Source organism: Xyrauchen texanus, chromosome 44 (assembly GCF_025860055.1).
Source record: "Xyrauchen texanus isolate HMW12.3.18 chromosome 44, RBS_HiC_50CHRs, whole genome shotgun sequence".
Lineage (NCBI taxonomy): Eukaryota > Metazoa > Chordata > Actinopteri > Cypriniformes > Catostomidae > Xyrauchen > Xyrauchen texanus.
The window spans coordinates 4,831,864-4,837,863 of NC_068319.1; the positions used below are offsets into that span (position 1 = coordinate 4,831,864).

The 6,000-nt window shown below is 38.1% G+C and overlaps 1 protein-coding gene across 2 annotated transcripts in view; it reads right to left on the reverse strand.

Annotated features, from left to right (window-relative positions):
- The window catches only part of LOC127636619 (zinc finger MIZ domain-containing protein 2-like), a 61,580-nt gene extending 56,518 nt beyond the window's left edge, over nucleotides 1-5,062 (reverse strand). The window contains exon 1 of one of the 2 annotated variants that reach the window (XM_052117266.1): nucleotides 4,494-5,062. The gene's annotated coding sequence lies outside the window, so the exon portion shown is untranslated. The remainder of the gene's footprint in view (nucleotides 1-4,493) is intronic. The other variant, XM_052117265.1, reaches the window with a different exon arrangement.
- Between the last annotated feature and the right edge of the window lie 938 nt (nucleotides 5,063-6,000).

The following is a 6,000-nucleotide window of genomic DNA, read 5'->3' on the forward strand; positions in this document are numbered from 1 at the left end:
GTGCCAAGGTCAAGCACAGTGTTTGCACAAACCAAGGTTAAAAAATAAAGTGATAGGTTTCCGGGTGCAATAGCTTTATTTTAAAACCCGACTCCTATCCGCAATGACATGACATGCTAATGGATGTGGCTTACCATTACATTTACATTTACATTTATGCATTTGGCAGACGCTTTTATCCAAAGCGACTTACAGTGCAATTATTACAGGGACAATCCCCCTGGAACAACCTGGAGTTAAGTGCCTTGCTCAAGGACACAATGGTGGTGGCCATGGGGTTAGAACCAGTGACCATCTGATTAACAGCCCTGTGCTTTAGCCACTACGCCACCACCACTCCATTACAGCCGAGCCACGTGTATGGAATGTTCTAATCATTAACAAGTCAATTAAAGTCAGATGAAAAGATTGATACGAGTCACTACTGTTAAACCGAACAGAGTTTCAAAATATGGCAAGAATGAATGGAGTCCAAGTCTCTTTAAATACAGAAAGAATGACGGACTTTGGCTTTGTTCAAATGGAATATTAGCTGAATTATGCACAGTTTATTCTGTTTACTTATTTTAAGAATAGTATTTTAAAAGCAATATGCAATGCCTTGTGCAATATTAATAAATGATTCAAACAGTAGAATGTCGTGCACTGTACATTATCACCTGGTCACTTCAGTGAGTGGCATCCAATAACATCTTGAAAAAACAAGATTGTTTTGCATGTTTAAAGGAATGTTCCGGGTTCAATACACATCAAGCTCAATCGACAGCACTTGTGGCATATGTTGATTATTAAAAAAAATTTTGACATCCCTCAAAATGCAAAAATAAATGAAAGTGAATGGGGCCAATCTGTAACATTAAAATCACTGTTTAAAAAGTATTGCCACAAGACGTAAACAATATGTTTGTTAACATGATTTTAGTGACGAAATTGCTTATTAACGTTTTCTGTGTAAAGTTACATCCAATTTTAATGACATAAACCCTAAAACGACTACTTTACAGCTCAAATAATACACAAGTTTTAATAGAAAATGTAATGCAACTGGTTTATTAAAATTATAGGCTTCACATTTCTGCCTTTAAAACCTCAAAAAATTGGCCCCATTCACTTCCATTGTAAGTGCTTCACTGTAAACCAGATTTATTTATTTATTTATTTATTTTAAATAGGAGGGACAAGTTGAGTTTGAGCTTAACTTGAACATGCAATATTCCTTTAACTTGGATGTTGGCAATTGGTTCTCCCTTCATTAGACCGGGGAGATCCCTCTTGGTCGTCTCGCCATCCGACTATGGGGAGCACAAGGAAAATCTAGGGGAAAATGCACCCCTTGGTGCCTAGCCTGGCTCTGGTTTCAGCATTTGTGGCATAATGTTGATAACCACAAAAATATTTTCGACTCGTCCCTTGTTTCTTTGTAAAAAAAGAAAGAAGTAAAAATCTAAAGTTACAGTGAGGCACTTTGGGCCAATCCGTAAACCTTAAAATACAAACTGTCTCAAAAGTATAGCAAAAACACGTAAACATTATACATGCTAACATGACTTAAGGATAATAAAATTGCTCACTAACTTTATCTGTGTCAAGTTATATCCAAAACCAGCATTACAGGGTTTCGTCAACACCAACAAAGTTGTGTTACCGTATATAATTTGACACAGATACATTTAGTAAATTCTAGTATCACACTAAGGGTACGTTTACACAACAACGATGTACTAAAACGGTAAAGCTTTTCCTTTGCGTTTTGAAAAGCTTTGCATACAGATGACAACGTTGTCAAAGTTATCGCCGTTCACACAGATCCGCGAAAACGACTAAAAACGCTGTATTATTCATGCCATGCCAGGTTGGCGATGTCACTAGTAATGAAACACTACGCACATGCGCACATAAGCATTCTTCCACAGAGCAGTGAATACAAACAATGAAGATGTCGAAAGCATTGAGTAATTTGGTCTGGACGGACGATGAGGTTGCTTTATTACTACAATTACTTTGCTGGAGAAGCATCAATAAACTCAAAATCTTAAGCAGCACAAACACAGTCCTGTAGTCCGCCACTGTAGTTTTGAATGTCTTGCGCATTGTTTTGAAGTACTAGCACGCATGCCTATAGAGTGAACATGTAATACTTGTGCTAATGAGGTCATAGTTTTTGTATGTTTACACGGAGATGATAACGGCATCTTTTTCAAAAACTTGCACTTTGAAACCGGTTTTCAAAAGTTTGCGTTTTTAGGCCTCAAAACGCCGCTGTGGTGTAAACGAACAGCCAAAATGCATAAAAAGTTTTTTCATTTTTAGTTGAAAACGTTATCATGTAAATGGCCCCTTATGTTAACACATGTGTTTATGTCTTGTGGCTATACTTCTGAAACAGCACATATTTTAGGCTAACGTTTATAGACTGGTCCCTTTCACTTTCATTCTAAGTGCCTTACTTTAACCGATATTTGCTTTCTTTCTTTTTTAATTAACGATGAAGACAAAACAATGTTTTGTGGTAATCAACATTATTCCAAAAAAGCTGTTCATTGTGCTTAACTTATATTGAACTCCAGAAAATTCCTTTGATCCAATTTTGCACAGAAATATTTTAACAACTGGCAGTCCAATCAAATAATGAGAAAGATGTTAATATCGCAGCTTTTACTTCCAGCGCATTCATGACACTTGAAATGGGAGGCCAAGTCAAGTGCTCTGTTGTATACTGCACATTTTGACACATGTAGTAGTGTATCAGGGTATTTTATAGCTACATAGTGTGCACAGTACACAAACTACACTGTAGAAACAGTATTATGGGTATTTCCTTTTCCAAATATAGCCCAAATTCTGAAAAACAGAAGGATGAACTATAGGTCAAACTCTGAGAACATTCAAATGACAAGATGCTGTAAACTCTATCTATCATGCAAATATTCCCTAATACAGGATGAATTTCCACAGAATAGCCGTGCAACCTCCAAGCACATTTAATAATATAAAGCTTAGGCTTCCATCCCTGGAGAGAGCAGACACAAAGCCATCATGCTCATCTTTAGGACTTGAGCTTTACTGGACACTGTTGACCCCTTCACTACGAGAAGTGCTTTTAGTACGAATATTTTTGACACATACAGAACAAACATAGACAATGCGCCATCCTCTGTGAAATATTCATGATGATAAATAGTGATGTCATCATTTTATTTCCATCTAAAAGTGAAAAGCGCGTCAGCCGTTGAATGCCGTTTTTTTCAAGAATAGCAGATGGCTTGGGTCCTTATCATAATTAAGTGATCTATCACTTCACAGATACTTCTTTGCACGCTTTAGAAAGAAACAACGCATGCAAATAAGTTCCTAAAACAACCGAAAATCAACAAGGGGGGTGTCTGTGGCCATAATTTGACCCCTGGGGATGGGCGAAACACAGCATTTGTTGCCTACCTGTCCTGTGACCCACAAACAGAGTCTGTACACCATCCTCACCATCTGTCCATCTCACCTACGGTGTTGTTACTGGCCTATGATGCCTCCCACTACACCAACCTGCCTGTAGGTGTACTGCCAACATGTAAAGCATCTGGAGCGCTCCATCATGATGCTAATGCAAAAGGTATTGTGATGCGACAAGCAAACCCCCTCCTTCCCATGAACTTATACAAACGAAAGTCTCCTATATATGGAGCAACTCAGTTTCAGCTCAGGTTCAAGGAAAACAAGCATTATATCTCCTCCGCCCTGATACTAACATGTGTAAACATCTACTCCAATGGTTCAGGGAGATATTGTGGTTTATTATGACAAAAGTTTGGCAATCAAATAACTTTACAAACAGCATGCAACCAATGACAGGCAAAACAACAACACAATCTCAAAGGCATTCTTATGTGAAGTTACCTTCTCAGTAGCCAATATGGTCTAATAAAAACACTATAGGGTCACATCTCACCAGAACAAAATAGGGCACATTTTTTAAAACAAACTGAGATTCACAGTCTAGAACCTTATTTCACAGCTATTTTGGATCAAAATGCTACACTGCATGACAGTAAAAGCATGCATAAGCACATCAGCCATAACTTTGACCATCAGCACATGCACATCAATTTATACAGAATTATTTGTAAACATTTAGTGCACTTTACAAGCATCTAAAAACATGCAACCCTGACTGACCAACCATTCATAGTCTAGCAGGAGGCATTTACACTTTAAGCTCACGTGCACGGGTTTTTATCATAACGTACATTCTAAGAACATTGCTTAATTATTACAGATGATTACTGGTTTAACAACTGGTATAAAGCAGTTTCCAGTAAAGAAAGGCAGGAAACGTTTTAGCCGGGCCATTAAAATGACCTAGATTGAGAACTAGCCCTCTTGGAGTCATATTGTATACAAAATGCATCATCATACACAAATGCACACACACAATACATTACAAAACACACAAGTAATATAGAAGAGATCTGCTTAGACCAGATTTGATTCGTCCTCACCTTCCAATCCGGCTGCCCTAGGTTGATCTGTTGGTTGGATTTGATTCCGTGTTGGGCGATTTTGGTTAGAAAATCCTTTTTAAAATGTTTTAAAATCAAAGATTCGGATCTGCAGATAGATCCAAATAAAAGCCCTTCACGCTTTCCTCAGATATCTCTTTAACTCACAAATCGGAAGCCGTGAAAACACACTAAAACCGTTTAAAACTGGATCATATTCGCAGGTACTTCGTTACGAGTGAATATTTTTATGATCCATGCGTGATTAAATGCAACCTAAGCTCTCTACCGCACAGCATCTGTGTGTTTTAATGAAACGTTTTTGTGTAAATCCTGAGAGTCCCTCTCGTGCTGCTACTGCTGCTTCTCCTGTGCGTGTGCGTGTGTGCGCGTGAGAGCGTGCGCGCGCGTGTATGTGTGCGAGAGTCTGCTCGACTGCATTCCTCCCTCTGTTGCACAATGAGCCGCTATAATTTATTCATGAGATCATGGGGATGGAGGTGCTCTGTCGGAAGAAAGAGAGGCCGTTTTTTCTTTCTAGCTTGCTTGCTCTCTTTCTTTCGTTTTTTTTTTCTTCCTTTTTTGTCAATCACCCCCTCACAGCCCTCCCCAGCTGACCGACTTCCCCTCGAATGCGAGACTCGATTAATGGATCGTCGAGTGATTGAACGAACGAGATTGGCTTTGGGGAAGGGTTGTGACGATTGTGCTGCGCTCGACACAATGCATTATAATATGTTAACATTTCAGGAGGGGTTTTGTGTGTGTTTTCAAACAGTAATGTGAGATAGAAATTGTAATCAACCAAAACAAAATTAAGAAAAGTAGAGATTTACATTGATTACAGTTTGATACTTTACCATTACATTTATGTGCAACTTTTCAAGAATAAAACCACCTGACAATATGCTGAATATGTGTGTTCTTAAAATAATAGTAAAAAAATATAAATAAATGTAATATAACAAGCAAATATTAATAATAATACCAAAAACAAACAAAAATCTGAGAAGCGTATGCACAACTAATTCCAAAAAGTACAACAAAATATCAAATACATTGTTTATTTTTTTTTTCTCTTTGTATTTTTTCAGTGTTTTTTTTATTTCTTTATAGAATTATATATAAACACGCATTATATATATATATATATATGATTGTAGGACTTAATGACTACAGACCCGTCACCCTGACATCTGTGGTCATGAAGTCATTTGAGAGACTGTTGTTGGTCCACCTGAAGGACATCACCGGACCCTTACCGGATCCCCTGCAGTTTGCCTATCGAGCTAATAGGTCGGTGGATGATGCGGTCAATATGGGAATGCATTACATACTGCAACATCTAGACAGACCAGGGATTTATGCAAGGATACTATTTGTGGTTTTCAGTTTGGCTTTCAACACAGTCATCCCAGCTATTCTCTGGACTAAACTAAACCAAGTCTCTGTTCCCACGTCTATCTGTCAGTGGATCACCAGCTTTCTGACAGGCAGGCAGCAGCTA